This window comes from Aquarana catesbeiana, linkage group LG13, assembly GCF_042186555.1.
Source record: "Aquarana catesbeiana isolate 2022-GZ linkage group LG13, ASM4218655v1, whole genome shotgun sequence".
In the NCBI taxonomy this organism is placed as follows: domain Eukaryota; kingdom Metazoa; phylum Chordata; class Amphibia; order Anura; family Ranidae; genus Aquarana; species Aquarana catesbeiana.
The window spans coordinates 15,585,426-15,604,289 of NC_133336.1; the positions used below are offsets into that span (position 1 = coordinate 15,585,426).

General features: G+C 40.9%; 1 protein-coding gene across 1 annotated transcript in view; it reads left to right on the plus strand.

The window, feature by feature from the left end:
- Window positions 1-18,864, plus strand: part of LRFN5 (leucine rich repeat and fibronectin type III domain containing 5) — a 329,134-nt gene that overhangs the window by 219,873 nt on the left and 90,397 nt on the right. The window contains exon 2 of the mRNA XM_073610073.1: window positions 9,505-9,607. The gene's annotated coding sequence lies outside the window, so the exon portion shown is untranslated. The remainder of the gene's footprint in view (window positions 1-9,504; window positions 9,608-18,864) is intronic.

The window sequence follows — 18,864 nt, forward strand, 5'->3', positions numbered from 1 at the left end:
AATAACAATTGGTAGAAGCAGTAGTGGTAAGCTGCAGGAAAGAAGTATCTTTTATTTATTTGGGGGTGGGGGGGGGGGGGGGGTATTTGTAGAGAAACAGTTGTTGAAAGTCAACAAACTGAAACCTTAAAAGATCAATAACGGTAAAAATTAGACATGGCCGTCTGGTAGTCATAGGATTAAAGGATTTTAGGGCTTAGTCATTCATCCTAAGCCTAACCAAAAATTGTCCCTGGATGCCAGCTCCTTGTGCTCCCACAGCACAGCACAATTCCATGGAAGTACAGCTTTGTGATTGCATTGAAAGTATAATTCTCAAAAGTCTTTAATCACCACAAGGAAAGGATATTAAACCAAAAAGTTGAATAATTACAATATTCTAGTATATGTTAGATAAATTCTTGGCTTGTGAACCACTTGTGGTTCTCAGATACTGTAAAATGGTCAGCCCAATAAACTAATAATTGTTTGTTTTTGTTTTTTTGGAAGATACTAACAATGAGTAAAATTGATGTTTTCCTAAAATTTGGTAAAAATTAGAGAGAGCTTATAGAGATGTTAACATTTTGAAGTCAACGCAGCAGGTGAAATTAAGGTTGTTTTGGTTGTTTTTTCAGGAGGGTGGTGGGCTTGGTTCATGCCAAGATTGAGGCAGTCTTCCTAGACAAAGTTCCTTCCTACGAAAAAACTATGGAGACCCCTGGATCGTCCACTTCCTACCCCCTAACCTTGATGACTCACTCTTACTACCGTGATTTTTAAGTGATATGGCCTCCTAAAGGCCTGGGACCTCTCTAGGGACCCCAATTCCTCTTGCCCCCCCAATATCTCCCCCCCCCACCCACTGATTAAGCAACTTACCTGCACCTCGGCTGAGATACCCATTAAACCTAATGTCCCCCTAACCCCTTCCGCCTTATCTAAATCTATTTCTACAGCCTAGCTTTCACTCATTTTTAACCACTTCAGCCCCGGAAGGATTTACCCCCTTCCTGACCAGGCCATTTTTTGCAATACGGCACTGCGTCACTTTAACTGACAACTGCGCGGTCATGCGGCACTGTACCCAAACAAAATGTATGTACTTTTTTTTTCCCATAAATAGAGCTTTTTTTTGGTGGTATTTGGTATTTTGGTGGTATTTGATCACCTTTTTTTTTTTTTGCGCTATAAACAAAAAAAGAACGACAATTTTGAAAAAAACACAATATTTTTTACTTTTTGCTGTAATACATTTCCCAAAATTAAAAAAAAAAAAAACAAACAAATTTCTTCCTCAGTTAAAAACTTGCAATAAGCGTATATTGATTGGTTTACGCAAATGTTATAGCGTCTATAAAATAGGGGATATACTTATGGCATTGTTATTTTTATTTTTTCGTTTTACTAGTAATGGAGGCAATATGCGATTTTTATCAGGACTGCAACATTGCGGAGGACAGATCGGACGCTTTTGACACTTTTTTGGAAAACCACTGACATTTATACAGCGATCAGAGCTATAAATAGCCACTGATTACTGTATAAATGTCACTGGCAGGGAAGGGGTTAACACTAGGGGGCGATCAAGGGGTTAAATGTGTTCCCTCAGTGTGTTCTAACTGTAGGGGGGTGGGACTGCCTGGGGGGAGGAGACCGATCGTTGTTCCTATATATATACTAGGGACACACAATCTGTCTCCTCTCCTCTGCCAGAATGGGGATGTGTGTGTGTCAGAAAAAAAAAGTCAGGAACGGAAGTTCAGGATGAAGCATGGTCAAATACAAAATAGCAGAATGAAAGCCTGGTCACGAGTCGCAGAAGCTGACAACCACTCAGAAACTCTTCTTAGTTGTGCTTAGCTTTAAATAGTGCCATGGGTGCCAAAATGACCAGTGCTGGATGTACATGCTAAATAATGCTATTGTGCAAGCATATTAGAGAACATACATAGCCTTAAGCCTATGTACTGGTTCAAAAGCTGCACCATGAGCATGCACAGTTGTGTACTCAATCTTCCTGATGCTAGAAGTCTGCTTAAAAGAAAAAAACAGAAACAAGCTCAACAGCCATGAGCCCATGGTAGATGTTGCCAATCTGTACACCATGTTATGGAACAGCATGGTTCTCAGGGACGGTCTCAGCAGCAAAATACATTGGTAGCGCATATGTGGCTGTGGAACTAATGTAATTTTGACAATTAGCTTGCCTTGCATGTAGTAGCAACTGAATTCAATTCATCTTGATAAAATGCTTTTTTTTTTTTAGGTAGTTTCAGCTTGACACATGCTTTTTCATCAAACAGTAATAGATCTGCTTTGACTGACAAACAAAAATTGGCCCGTAGACTGCTGTGATTGTTCTTGTTTCCACTGATGCAAAACAGTCATGACAAAAGAATGTACCACCATGGGATCAAATCCCCCACCACCCTTGCCCCTTTTACCCTATTAAATAAACCACTTACAACCATTAGGTTGGAAAGAGCAAGGCCATAGCTTTATTAAATTCCAACACATAACATGTGAACACATTTAACCAGTGCCAGTCACAGTCGTACTGTGAGCACTCAATACCAAAAGGGGGAAGTGGGGCCTGTCCTTACCATAACTGCTGGACAGGCAGCCTAGTTCCAATTTTTCCATCAATGGCATAGCACATTACAGCAACTTTAAATGCTGGCAAGGTCAAAAAACCGCAGCAAGCTGTGACATACCATAACCGAGGAAAAAAGGGGCGGGAGTGTAGGCAGCTCTTCCATCCACTTCTTCCGAAAGACCCAGAATTTCCTGGGGCACACGTTCCCTGAGCTCAGGCCCATCCCCCCGTGTTTCCACCAATCATCACCATCCACCCCTTTGTCTGGCATATGGCCATGCCCACATCAGTCAAGGCTCTCCCTAGGGGGGGTTCAAGAGGCCTTCATGCTGCAGGCCATTTACTGTCAAGCTCATATTAAGAATTAAGGGACTGCAGACTATACAGCAGTGTAAAATTGGCTGCCAACAGGACAGTTATAATGAGGAAGAATTGCCCAAAATGTACCAGACAAAAGGGGTATAGCCATGTGGGTCTCATTACAACAATTATGGGACCACAGATGACACAGCAGTGTTAAAATGGCCGGCAGCAGGACAATTCTACATAGCAAGGCTAGACCAAAATTTGAGACAATGGGGTTGATTTACTAAAGGCAAATAGACAGTGCACTTTGCAAAGTGCAATTTCTCCAGAGCTTAGTAAATGAGGGTGAAGCTCTGCTGATTTTCATCATCCAATTATGTGCAAGCAAACATGCTACTTATTTTTATATTCCTTGCAGGTCATTGGGTATTCTTTCCCAAGTGAAGCTTTACCTCATTTACTGAGCTCTGGAGCAAGTCTATTTGCCTTTAGTAAATCAGCCCCAAAGAGCACAGGCTGGGGCTTTACTATCACAATTATTATACTTAAGTGGATACAGCAGTCTGACCAGAATCAGATCAATTTTAGTTAGTGATAATAAGTCTAACTGCTGTATGCCTAACTTTTATTTTATCTATGGGGATAGGGGGATTACAGGGATATCATGTGATGTGGTTTAGGTGCACACTGTTCTCACACGTATCTTCTTTTTCTTTAAAATGATGCCACCCAAGCTGACAATTTTTCAAAACAACCAGATCTTCTGGAGTTGGAATTTGTGACTAGATCAAAGAATGGCAACTGGTACGGGGGCATTTGCATTGCTAATATTTAGTAATTCCGAACAGAGATGTGGTGTGAGTATAAGATTGTTTACTAGTCGAACAGTGCCACCAAAAGCGACCTGCCTGTGATTGTCTGTCTTCAATTATGGAAGCAGTTAGCAGATCTGTTTGGCGCAAACAGCGTAGCGATTGAGTTTTTTGGATGGTGCAATGCACCCGTGTAGTAATGTAAGTGATGCCAGGGAATTTTCACTTTGCAAGGGAATTTTTCCTTTGTAGGAAATGTGGTGAAGATTCCAAAGAATATCCAATCTCATGCAATGAAAAAAAAAGAAAAGGTGTTTTTTGCTTGTACATAATTGGATGATGGAAGACAGTAGAGCTTCAGCTTTTTCACAAAGCTAAGGGGAAATTCCCTTGCAAAGTGACTAAACAATTTACCTTTAGTAAATCAAGCTCACAGCCTTTGAAGAATATTGGAACCTCAAAAAAAAAAAAAAAAAAAAAAAAGACTCAAACATCTACAGCTGCATCTTCTTTTCTGTCACCTGTAGTTTTGGGGTGATTATGTGGTAGGTACTTTTCCCATGAGTTGTGCCTATCCAATCTGTACTTTAGGGCATGGCAGCCCACTTTTACAGAACAAAATGGAAAGTTCACATAAACATCAGTTGCCCATGCAGGGTTTCTTCCACATTAACGTGAATAGTCAACTGAAAATGCCGATCTACCTTGCTCCCTTCTCAGCAGCACTGCTGCTCTTCTTACCAGTCCCTCTTACTGTGTTGTCCAACTCTCCCAGTTTGGCTTACTTGGAATCTAGTCAGAGCTCCCTGCTGCCCGGACCACTCATGGCCTCTGGATAGGGGTTCTCCTGACATCCCAATAGAAGCCCACCTGACTCCTGGGACAAGACCTCCTCTCTCCTGTCTGGGGCACCTCTGACCCCTGCATGAGACCTTCTGTCTCTTGACTCCTGGCTGAAGCACCTCTGATCCCATTGGGGAGACCTCCTGTCTCCTGGCTGAAGAACCTCTGACTCCCTCAGTGAGACCTCCTGTCTCCTGACTCCTGGCTGAAGCACCTCTGATCCCCTCACTGAGACCTCCTGTCTCCTGGCTGAAGAACCTCTGACCCCCTCAGTGAGACCTCCTCCTGTCTCCTGACTCCTGGCTAAGGCACCTCTGATCCCCTCAGTGAGACCTCCTGTCTCCTGACTCTTGGCTGAAGCACCTTTGACCCCTGGGTGAGACCTCCTGTCTCCTGACTCCTGGCTGAAGCATCTCTGACCCCTGGGTGAGATCTCCCATCTCCAAACCAGGAGTCCTGAGCTATCCTCAGGCTTGAGTATACAACGACTCGGCACCCAGTAAAATCTGGACACAGGATTGAAGGTTCTGTCCCACCCAATACATTTTGGAACCTTCAAGCTCCAGCCCCGATCCTGGACTACAAAGTCCAGAGAAAGCTAAAAACACAGCTCATAAACGATAGTCTGGAACCCTTACATTAACCTTTAATATTAATCCTGTGCCATTTTGTCCTACATTTTCACAGTGGCAGGGCCTCACATTGTCACAAACCAAATGCTGATATCACAGTACTTTACTGTAGATATCCTTCTTCTTCCCTTCAAAGAGATAAACCAATGAATAACCCAATTAATCAAAACGTCATTTACTCAGTACATTTTTTTCAATTTCCCTTGCTACTTTTTTTACCGTACTACACACAACTTACCATCAGTATTAAGATACATTTCTGTTATGCAGACATGCAGGGTTTTTACCAGGCCAGGCACTTGCAATTATCTCAGCCTCTATTAGAATAATCTTTGCTTTCATCTACTTTGGAATGTGGATGTAAAATATAGGACCTCCACAAAATGGCTGCTGATGGCAGTAAATGGCCACCATTAGCCACTCACATCACAGGGAAAACATTTACTTCTGAACCTGAATTGTACAGTAATTGCGTAATGACATTTACTATGTGCATAAGCTTATAATCCTCAAGATATGAGATGTTCTGGTCATTTCAGCTTTCAGGTACTAAGAGTTTTATTTTTCAAAAAATGAAACTTAATGTATCAAAATAAACAAGCTTTAAAAGATGTAATATGCGGTTTGAATGGTATTTCCATTTATAAAAAAAAAGATGCATTCTCTTTCAATGGGCATTTTTTTTTAAACTGTACAATAAGTAGACAATTATTTGTACCATTTAACTTATTTTTCATCGGTTACCAAATCTGATTTTCTGTTTTCTATTTTTCTTTATGAAATCGGTACTCATCGAAATTACACAGGAGCAATACAGAGAAATATGTGACAAGTAGCCAGACAATGATACAATACAGTCGCATCCTATAATATAGAGTACAGCATGAGTTCAAAACCTGGAAGATTATAGGAAAATAAAGTTTAACGGGAAGACTAATAATATACAACTGTATAACCAAAACCGCTCATGATAGCATGATTTTGAAAAATGTAAATGAATGTTAAATAACTTGGAGTTTTCCTCCTCCATCACAATGGAAGACAGATACCTTAAAGTGGTTGTAGAGGCACAAGGTTTTTTACCTTCATGCATTCTATGCATGAAGGTAAAAAACCTTCTATGTGCACCCCCCCAATACTTACCTGACCCAATGTCCACGAGAGCCTTGCCTCTCTGAGGACTCACACCCCTGATTGGCTTTTGGCAGCAGTCTAAATCATTGGCTCCCGCTGCTGTCAATCACAGCCAGTGAGCCAATCAGGAGATGGAGGGGGTGGGGCCGAGCAGTGGCTCTGTGTGAGAATGGACACACAGGGCTGCGGCTTGGGAGAGCACCTGTTTGGGTGTGCCCCCACAGCAAGCTGCTTGCTGTGGGGGCACCCAGCAGGAGGGAGGAGCCAGGAGCGCCGGCATGGGATCCGAGAAGTGGAGGATCTGGGCTGCTCTGTGCAAATCCACTACACAGAACCACAAAACCACTACACAGAGCAGGTGGGTATAACACAGGCTTGGCTTGGCCAATTGCGGCCTGTGTTCCAGTTTTATACAGCCCCACTGGTAATTTGGATATATATATATATATATATATATATCTTTTGTGGCCCCTAACGAGTCATCAAGCACCATGCGGTGCTCGAGGATTTGTTGGGGGGGGGGCCAGAAAAGATATATACAGTATTTATCGTTCAGTTCTGGCAGCCTCGGAGGGGACAGGGAGGGGGGAGGGATGAATGCCATCAGATTACATGCAGGAGAATCTCCTGTTTACTCGGCAGCCTATGTAATAGGAAGTCCTGTCTCCTGGGCTGGCATTGGACGACTGTTCTGTCTATCATAGAGGGCAGGACTTTGTATTAAAGAGGCCGCCGAGTAAACAGGAGATTCTCCTGTATGTAATCTGTTAGCACTTGTCCCGCCCCCTCCCTGTCCCCTCTGAGGCTGCAGATGGGCATCAATCAGGCTGCAGTGATGGCAATGGTGAGGCTACCCTGATGGCAATGGTTAGGCTGCATTCATGTCAATGGTGAGGCTGCATTCAGAGGTTGCATTCATGGCAATGGTGAGGCTGCATTCATGACACTTGTGGAGCTGCATTCATGGCAATGGTGAGGCTGCATTCATGGCACTTGTGAGGCTGCATTCATGGCAATGGTGAGGCTGCATTCATGGCACTTGTGAGGCTGCATTCATGGCACTGGTGAGGCTGCAGATGGGCACTGATTAGGCTGCATTGATGGGCACTGACCCTTACTTTGCTTCACATTTCTTTATTTAAAATATACTGACCCCAACCTTTGTCCCTTACCTTGACCCTAACAATTTCCTTATGTAGGATAGTTCAATTCTATCTGGGGTATAGGAGAAATTGCTCGCATCCCTGATATGGTACACAAAACAAAAAGAAACCCTCTGGTGGGACTTTGAAGGGCAATGACTCCAAAAAGGCGTATACAAAATGAGTAAAATATATTTTTTAATATTGCAAAATATAAAAACAAGGCACAGCATTAACTATGTCAGATAAGATACAAAAACACATAAAAAATTAGTAACATTTTGTTCATCATGAGATCACAACCACTAATTTAAATCACTCTTATGCTAATAGACAGAGTGTTAACCCAACGTGTTTCGAGGTCGTGCGTTTATTCCTCTTCATCAGGAGCAAGTGGTAGAGGTATCTATGATAGCTACAGTTTATAAAGCAGAAAAGAAAACAAAGAATAAAAAAAATAAATGAATAAAAAAAAGTATATATGCATATAATTATACAAAAATAGATACACAGACAAACAATCATTACATTAAGTGGAGCCAGTGTCTACTGACCATGTAGAAGCTGGTGTCTTGCAATGTCACATCAAGAATTTAAAAACAGGGAGATATGGCTGTGCTGGCCCTGCATCGCCCAAGTGGACTGGAGAGGACTGGAGTATAAAACACAAATTTATGTCTCTAAATCTTAGAATAAGAAACCATGCCTATGTAAAAAATTACCATGCCCAGTAAAATATATATTTATGGGGAAAAGATGTATGTAATATATTTTTATGGGCTTATTATGAGATATGGGCCTAGTATGTGTTTACAAGACTCCTGTCAATCAGAGGTGAAAAGCTTCTGTTTGGTGCCTTCAAGAGCATATGCAATATGCATGGTATTTAAGTTACCCTTTGCCTTTGGTGGGTTGTTGAATATTGGTGATGGCCATTTTCGAGACTCCTCAGCACCATAGCTCATGTGGCTTTGGGATGCAAATTTGGCTGACTGTTTATGTCAGGAGAGGCTAACAAACTTGAAAATATATTTGATATTGATTAAGCATCATAGCCAAGTAGGCTTGAGTAGGCATCCAATCCCTTTCTTGAGAAAGATTTGATTGTACCATTTAGACCAATTTGGTAGTAAAAAATAGCCAAAGACTGGACTTGGAGCAACCTGACGGGGAGCTTGATGAGGGAGACCTGAGGGGAACTTGACAGAGGAGAAGGTGGTAAACCTCAATTGAAGGCCAGAGAGGACAGGGGGAGACCCTGATGGAAGCTTGAAGGGAGAGAGCTTGCCTGAGGAGTTCCTGGTGAGACCCTGACTTAATAACCAGATTGGTGGCAGCTTGACTTAGAGCTTGACGGGGGAGCTTGACTGGAGAGATTTGATGGGGAGAGACTTGGAGAGCCTGACGGAGGAGTTGCTGGAGAGACTTGAGGGGAAGCTGGACTAGAGACTTGAATGCTGATTATGGACAGTGGTAATATTTGAGGTGTCTGCTAGCCAGATATCTTTCCAGTTTATGATTGCTGGACTATATTATCTTTGGTTTTATAAGTATTTTCTTTGGTGCAGAGGTTGTATTATTTGCTAGCATCAGGTGCTGTTATTGACGTGTATCTGTAATGTTTATGCCTCTAAAGTATTATTTCATGTAATATTTTCTTATCAAAGACTAAGCTGTTTAATGTTAACTCTTTGTTCAATATAATCTTTTTCACCTACAGTGTGTGTTGTGTGTTTTATTGCCGACTTACCCCTAAAAAGAACGTTGAGAAGAACGTTGAGAAGTGGGCGTAGATTGATAATATTGACATTATTTATTATTGTCTGTATTATTATTTGTGTAATCACCCCCCCCCCATTTTCTTATACCTATAATTAGCAACAGGTGTAGAGGGTTTGCATCAAAAGTTAATGCACCAGATCCAATTACTAAAATATACGTTAAGTATTAAATGCTTAAACCTATTTTGATTAGCCTTAATAGGAAGGCTAGATAGAATGTTGTATAGAATAAAAGAAAGTGATTAACTAAATTCTTGTATTGGTTTTCTTTCCCAGGTTTCTTGCATCTCCATGCTATGCTGTTACCCACCAGAGATTTGGACAAACCTATGTGTTCAGATGACCAGGTGAACACCAAAGAGATGGTTTCCTAAGCAAGGTATCCAGTAAAGCACTTCTCCTAAATAAAAATCTATATTTGTTTTATATATAATTTCTTTTTTTTTTTCTTTTTTTTTAATGGTCTCTTACAATGATTTAATTATTTTTATGTAGCGCACTTGCGATGGAGCCACTGGCTTTGACGATCCAATTTCCCCAAACTTAGTGCACACACGGCAAGGCATACAGCATTTTTTTTCTTTCTCACTAGTTAATATAAACTGTCTAGGGGTATCTTTTGTATGTTTATTGCTACGTTGAGCTTGGATGGGTGGGAGGGACACATTGGATACCCCAGAAAGAACGGAATTGACTGAGGGCACTTATTTTCTCACTATTCTGGTAGAGAGCTTCCACAAAATTCACTACTTGCTGGGAAAATGCCTAGAAATTGCTTCTTTTTTGTAGAATTGAGGACTGCTCACAGGATTTGGGTCAGTACTCACAATGCCACAGGATCGCCAGTTGCCTCCTTTTGATATCTACTGGGCACTTTTAAGTGAGGGAGACATAGACTCATGATATCACAGGACAGCTGGACACTCTACCCGTAACCTCCACCGGGTATCCTCCAGTGAGCTTCTTGAGACCATAAGAAAGAAATCACAGACTTTAGAAGAACAGCCCCCCCCTCAGCTTAGACCGTAGCGGGGGCCTTGATGACCTCCAAGCAGCATCTCCAACCAGGGATACCTGGCAGGACTGATCTCAGAATCCACACACTCTGTTCCAGGCTTCAGGCTATTTATGGGCTCTCCAGCCACCTACTGGACATACCTCTCCAGGGATTGACTGGGTCCCCATACATGCTCAGGCTGCCTTTATATTCTTCCTTCTAGAATCCACGAGAATGTGGGGGAAGCAATTAGGTTAACAGCCTGTGAAACTATGAGTATGCTAGAACAATCAAACCCTGCTCCACTGATTACAGAGCAGCTAAGCTAAATTTACCTAGGATCCTTCACTAACTAGTGGTGGGGTGATACATTTAGAAAGTGTATTTTGCTTTTCTTGCACAATACACAAATAACCATTGATAACTGTACTTCGTACAGTTGAGTTTTTGCATGTAGAGAAGGGAGATAATGTCAGTAATGTTACCAAAATCTAAAATGTACTAGTATTTTTAGAACCCCATTTAGTATTTTAGGATAAGTCCAAATATATTTCAGTGTAAAAACAAGAAAGAGGAGGCGCCTCTGGGTGCAGACGTTTAAAACAATTTATTAAATAGCAGCAACAGCTGGTAATACACTCACATTTGTGTGGTAGATTTCAAACATAACAATGTCCCAGGTCAATCCAGGCGCTCCTTTGTTGCAGCTTGTCAAAGGAGCGCCGCCGTCACAGCACTCATGGCGTGCCATCTTAGGAAACGCGTCGCACATCGCGTGACGTCATCATCCCTCGACAGGATCGGCTGCTCTCCAAGCCTCGTTCTGGTGCCTGTCTCCGCTGTTCGGCCGAGGACATCCAGCGCTTCGAGACTGCTCAGACCCCCTACATCTACCAGCCGAGAGAGATGACTCCACGGACCCCCTGGATTGACCTGGGACATTGTTATGTTTGAAATCTACCACACAAATGTGAGTGTATTACCAGCTGTTGCTGCTATTTAATAAATTGTTTTAAACGTCTGCACCCAGAGGCGCCTCCTTTTTCTTGTTTTTGCAGTACTCTTGGGATAATGGCTTTCACCCCTACCGGAAGGCTGCCTTGAATGTGGACTCTACACATTACTTCTGCCCCCTCCACTTGTAGTGTCATAACACGGACTCATTTTTCATTTATGTTAATGATATTTTTTCAATACTCATTTTTGTACATAACTGTTGATATGGATACAGCTGTCACTATTTGCGCCGATAACTTGTACTATATTTCAGTGTAAACTAACATTTTAATCATTCTAAGCTTTATTAAAGGGCTAATCCAATCAAAATTATTTTACAGTGATGCCGCATACACACGAACGGACATTCCGACAACAAAATCCTGGATTTATTTCCGGCAGATGTTGGCTCAAACTCGTCTTGCATACACACGGTCGCATAAATGTTGTCGGAAATTCCAAACGTCAAGAACGCGGTGATGTACAAGACGTATGACGAGCCGAGAAAAATGAAGAGCCAGTGCGGCTCTTCTGCTTGATTCCGATCATGCGTGGAACGTTGTGCATCGGAATAGTCTACACACGCTCGAAAATTTGAGAACCAGCTCTCAAACATTTTTTGTCGGGAATTCCGACAGCAAATGTCCAATGGAGCCTATACATGGTCGGAATTTCCGACCGCAAGCTCACATCGAACATTTGTTGTCGGAAATTCCGACCGTGTGTATGCGGCATAACAGGTTGTTTGATCTAGGACTCTGGTAACAAGATCTCGATGCTGTAGTGCCTTTGGAAAATGGTGTGTTGCACAACCCCTTGGGAAATTCCTAGTCCTCCTTTTGCATTCTGCATACCATAAAATACCTTAAAATGTACTAGAGAATGAAACTAGCTTGTAATGACTGCGGCAAGATGTGCATATCTGAAAATTGGTGGTGGATTGAAAAAACAAAAATTGTCTGAAAAATCTTGGTAGTACGAGGCCTACTTAGTAGGACTTTTTTTTTAACAATAATCATTCTTGCCATAAGTAAAACTTGAAGCCTTTTAGAAAAGCTCAATGATCAGTAAAAAAACTTTCTTGGACGTTTGTGAGAAATAAAGTGTTTCTAAAGCAAAAATGTTTTCTTTTTCTATAGCAGTGAGAAGGGTAAGAACCCTATGTTAGGCCTTTCTTTGGCCAACTGTGCCTCCATTGTGGAGACTTACCATCTCTCTTTGTCCTGGTGACCATTGTCACCTGGACTGAAAGTGAGGGAAAAAAAAACAAAAATGGAACAGTTTTACAAGAACAGGAGTAGATTGGAAATGTTCCCATAGGGACACTTGTTCTAGTAATGCATTGTCTAAAAGAAGAATTAGAATATTTTGTAGAGTTTTGCTCCTATCTCCTATTGTGTCGAAGTACCAAGAAATTAAGGTACTGTACATATTCCTAATAGAAAGTAGAAAAAAACAAAAAAAACAATTTTGGTTTTAAATATACTTTAATGTCTGCCATATACCTACTGTATATTTGGCAAATAAACAAGTCCAAGTTTACCACTATAACAAATAACTGGAGAAAATATATTTTGATTTGATTTGTTCCTCTTTTATCCTCTATTACCAAATGATATGTATTTTTTTTTATTTCTTTTTTTTCAATTCATATTAAAATGTGTGAGTTTTAACATTGTGTTACTGTGTATCAAATCACTTATTTTTCAAATGCATAGATTAGTACAGATTATATGCATGACAAAGGATACGCAGAGCACCATGGACACAGAGCACAACAGAATTGGTTTGCGTTTAAACTCTCCCTCTAATTGAAAGTCTATGTGGTGGTGCCTGAACACAGAAGAATTGGGGGGGGGGGGGGAGTGGGTTTAACCCTTTGACTCATTTAGCTGTGTATATAAATCTGAGCTTAAGCTGTTGATTTCTTTCATAACAAAATGAACATTTAAAAAAAGTGTCAGTTTCTCTTTGAATTCAAGCTGTAAACGTAAAGCACTAATTAAAGAGGAACTGCAGTCTGCTCACATAATTTAAAATAAAAACATCTTTGCCATTCTGAAGCTGTGGGCAGCTGAAGCTGCTGCCTGTTCACTTCCTGGATTTGCACAGACACACAGAGGTACACCTCCAGTCCTAGAGCTTTCATTGGCCCTCTTATGACTCATCCTCCCCTCCATTCCTGGCAAATTCTCATGAGAGTGAGAGTGAGAGAGAGATCTGTGCAGGATGTTATAAGCCTAGACTGACCCCTTACTCCTCATCTTCGGACACTGGGGCGCCCAACTGCTACTGTGGTCCCCAACCACCCACCCCTTCTATAAAGACTGGGCCTTGATCGGTCTCTTACTAGGCAGAAGACTCATTCTAAAAAACTGGACCTCTTCTCACTGCCCTCAGATCTCGCAACTTAAACGGGAACTTCTAAACCTGCTTCACAAGGACAAACTCAACACTGACTTTAAACAAGAAAACCCCTATGCACGTTTCTACTCCAGATGGTGGGCTTTCATGCAATTGACTCTGTCACAAGAGGAACTGCAGAATTTCGAAAATGTCTCGTTCTCCTACTATGAGTCTCTCACGACCACTCCTGAGGAAGAGGACACTTCTGCCTTTAACCCCACACATGTGGTACCAGATGCTCTAAATTTCATCCAACATGACCACCCTCTCTCACATCCGTCTACTTCAACCAATTTCACTTCGCATGAGGGCACATAGCTCATGTCTGTAACCTAGCCCTAGATGTTTCTCTTTTTCTTTTGATTAATCTCTCCTTTTATGGACAACGTATTGATGTTTGCCCCCCCCCCCCTTTTTCCCACCCCCCCTTCCCTCCCCTCCTCCCCCCTTTATTTGTCTTTTCCACCCCCCTTTTTTTTGTTACCACCAATAGCTCTCTGGGGACCCTCAATGTTGATCCATCCAGTTATCTCAGCATGGTAATTGTATTTGTGACACCTGTTATATCACACCCAAGTTAGTCGTCTCCATCCATGTTTGTATGTGCCTAGACTACTGGCTTTTATATATTGTTTTGAGAAAATTGTATACCCACTATTGTGATACCCTGTACCGATTTTTCTTTTCAATAAAAATCTATTAAAAAAAAAAAAATAAATGAATAAGCCTAGATTAATGACCAGACAAGAAACAGGAAGTGGGCTGTATAATGGATTTACTGGCAGAAAAAAAAAGTTTTACTACCCAAAGTTAAAACAACAACAAGGGTAGAAGATTTAATAGATGGAAAGATGAAAAAAAAATACTGAAGTTTCACTTTAATGATTTAAAGTGTCAGTAAGAGACTATTGGAGAAAGATGTTTTTGAGATCTTTTCTTTTTCCTTTTTATTTTTCTTTTCCTTTTCCCCTCCTTTTTTTTCTTTTTCCTCTTCTTTTTTCTTTTCCTTTCCCTTCCATTTCTTTCCTTTCCCTTTTGAATTCCTTTTTTTAATTTCCTTTTCAAATTCTTTCTTTTTCTTTGATTTCCTACTCCCCTCCTTTCATTTTCTTTCTTTTGGCTACCCCTGCTGTCATTTTGTTTCCCCTTCTTCCTTTTGGTTTGCATTGCCTTCTCCTCCTATGTACAATGCACTTTGAAGGTTGCAGGTCTCAGCCATCAAAAGCTTACAATCTATAAATATAATTTTCAATAGTGTGAATATATTCTGTTTAGCAGCTTTCCTTTCCTTATTTTCCTCTTCCTTTTGCCTTTCTTTTTCCTGTTCCTTCCCTTTCTTTGTTTTCATTTTCCTTTTTCCTATTCCCTTGCTTTTCCTTTCCTTTCCTTTCCTTTCCTTTCCTTTCCTTTCCTTTCCTTTCCTTTCCTTCCCCTGTCTTTTCTTTTTCCTCTTCCTTTTCTCTTTCCTTTCCTTTCCTTGCCTTTCCTTTCCTTTCCTTTCCTTTCCTTTCCTTTCCTTTCCTTTCCTTTCCTTTCCTTTCCTTTCCTTCCCTTCCCTTTCCCTGTCTTTTCTTTTTACTCTTCCTTTTCTCTTTTCTTTTTTTTCCTTTTCCCTTTTCTTTCCATTCCTTTCTTTTCCATTTTGATTTTCCTTTTTTTAATTTCCTTTCCTTTTCCAATTCTTTTTTTTTCCTTTGATTTCCTATACCTCTCCTTTCATTTTCTTTCTTTTGCCTACCCCAGATGTCATTTTTGTTTCCCCCTCCTCATGGGTTTGCTTTGCCCTCTCCTCCTATGTACAATGCACTTTGAAGGTTTCAGGTCTCAGTTCAAGAGCTTACAATCTATAAATATACAATAGCGTGAATTTGTTCTGCTTAGCAGCTTTCCTTTCCTTTCCTTATTTTCCTCTTCCTTTTGCCTTTCTTTTTCCTGTTCCTTCCTTTTTTTTGTTTTCATTTTCCTTTTTCCTATTCCCTTTCCTTTCCTTTCCCTTTCCTTTCCTTTCCTTTCCTTTCCTTTCCTTTCCTTTCCTTTCCTTTCCTTCCCTTTCCTTTCCTTTCCTTTCCTTTCCTTTCCTTTCCTTTCCTTTCCTTTCCTTTCCTTTCCCTTTCCTTTCCTTGTCTTTTCTTTTTCCTTGTTTTCCTTTTCCTTTTTCCTTCCATTCCTTTCCTTTCCTTTTTGATTTTCTTTTTTTAATTTCCTTTCCTTTCCTTTTCAAATTCTTATTTTTTCTTTGATTTCCTACTCCTCTCCTTTCATTTTCTTTCTTTTGCCTACCCCAGCTGTCATTTTGTTTCCCCTCTTCCTTTTGGTTTGCTTTGCCCTCTCCTCCTATGTACAATGCACTTTGAAGGTTGCAGGTCTCAGCTCAAGAGCTTACAATCTATAAATATACAATAGCGTGAATTTATTCTGCTTAGCAGCTTTCCTTTCCTTTCCTTATTTTCCTCTTCCTTTTGCCTTTTTTTTTTCCTGTTCCTTCCCTTTTTTTGTTTTCATTTTCCTTTTTCCTATTCCCTTTCCTTTCCCCTTTCCTTTCCTTTCCTTTTCTTTCCCTGTCTTTTCTTTTTCCTCTTCCTTTTTTTTTCCTTTTTTTTTTTCTTTTCCCTTTTCTTTTCATTCCTTTCCTTTCCTTTTTGATTTCCTTTTTTTAATTTCCTTTCCTTTTCCAATTCTTAATTTTTTCTTTGATTTCCTATTCCTCTCCTTTCATTTTCTTTCTTTTCCTACCCCAGATGTCATTTTGTTGTCCTTCATTTTCCTTCTGCCTTTCTTTTTCCTGTTCCTTTCCCTGTCTTTTCTTTTTCATCTTCCTTTTTTTTCCTTGTCTTTTCTTTTCTTTTCCTTTCCTTTCCTTTCCTTTCCTTTCCTTTCCTTTCCTTTCCTTTCCCTTTTTATTTCCTTTTTTTAAATTTGTTTCTTTTCCCATTCTTTTTTTTTATTTCCTATTCCTCTCCTTTAATTTTCTTTCTTTTGCCTACCCCAGATGTCATTTTGTTTCCCCTCTTTCTCAGTGGTTTGCATTGCCCTCTCCTCCTATATACGATGCACTATGAAGGTTTCAGGTTCTCAGCCGTCAAAAGCTTACAATCTATAAATAAACTCTTCAATAGCATTAATATATTCTGTTTAGCAGCTGCATAAAGCTGTGCAGGTATTCAGTTGGAAGTGAATTGATCTGTTTGTAAAGCTTTTGTGCCTCAAGGCTGTTTTTTTCTTCCAAAAGATTATACAGAACCATATCCTTCACCAGCCTTCATGTAAGGGATAAGCGTACTTTCAAGCCTTACCTCGCTTGGGGTATTAATCGTTGGATGGCCCTGTGCAGGCACAGATCGGACGGGTATTCTCGTTGCGCAGGGCTTGGTCTAGAAAACATTTCCTCTGACCTATTTCCGTGTTGCTGTGACAAGGATAGTGCATTATCCGAGCAATGGCAGGGATATCCCGCCGACAAACGCATAGCTCTTCTTCCTTCTCCTAATTGCGCGTAGAAATTAATTGCAGGGTTTACAGCAAGCAGATTGCTGATCATTTATTTTGACTTTTCAAGAAGCTATTTTTACATGACGATTAAACAAGGGAAAAAAAAAAAAAAATGGATCCCACTGCAAAACTTAAAACAATTTTCTCTAATTAGATTGTGTTAATTAAGCTGGTATTTTCGGGCTCCATGCGTCCGCAATGATTCCAGATACAGAATAAAGAATGTACTTTCTATGCATATAGTCTATTTATATCACAAAATATAGAATTCCAGATAAGCAAAAATAATTCTCTCATTAACAGAAAACTCGAATTGTCTTATAATTATTCAGAGAAGCCAGTGAGTGCGATCTGCCTCCTACGTAACACTTTTCTCACCACTTCAATACCGGACACTTTTACCCCCCCCCCCCCCCCCCTCTTACCCAGGCCAATTTTCAGCTTTCAGCGCTCACACACACTGAATGACAATTAATTAGTTATGCAACATTGTACACATAATACAGCTTTTATATTTTTTTTAACCACAGATTGTGCAGCGCTCCACACATCCATCGCACACTCACATCGGTCCCTACCCTCAAGGAGCCCACAATCCAAGGTCCCCAACTCACATTCATATATTAGGGCCAATTTTGGACAGAAGCCAATCAACCTACCAGCATGTCTTTGCATATTATTTTATATATACTGTGATTCTGTACTTGCCAAATATACTGCAGAAATCTCCCTCCACTGAGTCTGGCCGCAGCCATTTTAACTGTGGGCAGCTGAAGCCGCTGCATGTTCACTTCCTGGATTTACACAGACACACAGAGGCGCACCTCCAGCTCTGCAGCTCTCATTGGCCCTTTTATGATTCATTCCCCCTCCCTTCCTGGCAAATTCGCACGAGAGTGGGAGTGAGAGAGAGCTGTGCATGATGTCATAAGCCTAGGGTGGGCTGTATAAGGGATTTACTGGCAGAATTTTTTTTTTGCTATCCAAAGTTAAAACAACAAGGGCAGAAGATTTAATAGATGGAAAGATGAAAAAATGACTCAAGTTCTGCTTTAAGTCTGTGTGAAAGTTACAGAGTCTGCAAACTATGGTGTATGTATACACTATATTATCAAAAGTATTGTTACGCCTGCCTTTACACGCTCATCATGCACTTTAATGGTATCCCAGTCTTAGTCCGTAGGGTTCAATATTGAGTTGGCCCCTCCCCTTTGCATCTATAACAGCTTCAACTCTTCTGGGAAGGCCGTCCACAAGGTTTAGGAGTGTGTCTATGGGAATGTTTGACCATTCTTCCAGAAGCGCATTTGTGAGGTCAGGCACTGATGTTGGATAATAAGGCCTGGCTCGCAGTCTCCACTCTAATTCATCCCAAAGGTGTTCTATCGGGTTGATGTCAAGTCAAGTTCCTCCATGCCAAACTCGCTCATCCATGTCTTTATGGACCTTGCTAATGTGCACTGTTCCAAATAACTTGGTGGAGGGGGGATTATGGTGTGGGGGGAGGGGGGATTATGGTGTGGGGTTGTTTTTCAGGGGTTGGGCTTGGCCCCTTAGTTCCAGTGAAGGGAACTCTTTAGGGGTCAGCATACCAAGACAATTTGGAAAATTTCATGCTCCCAACTTTGTGGGAACAGTTTGGGGATAGCCCCTTCTTGTTCCAAAAATGACTGCGCGCCAGCACACAAAGAATAAAAATCATGGCAGTTGCAGATCAAACAGAAGCAGCTTATTTGGCTGTAAAGAAT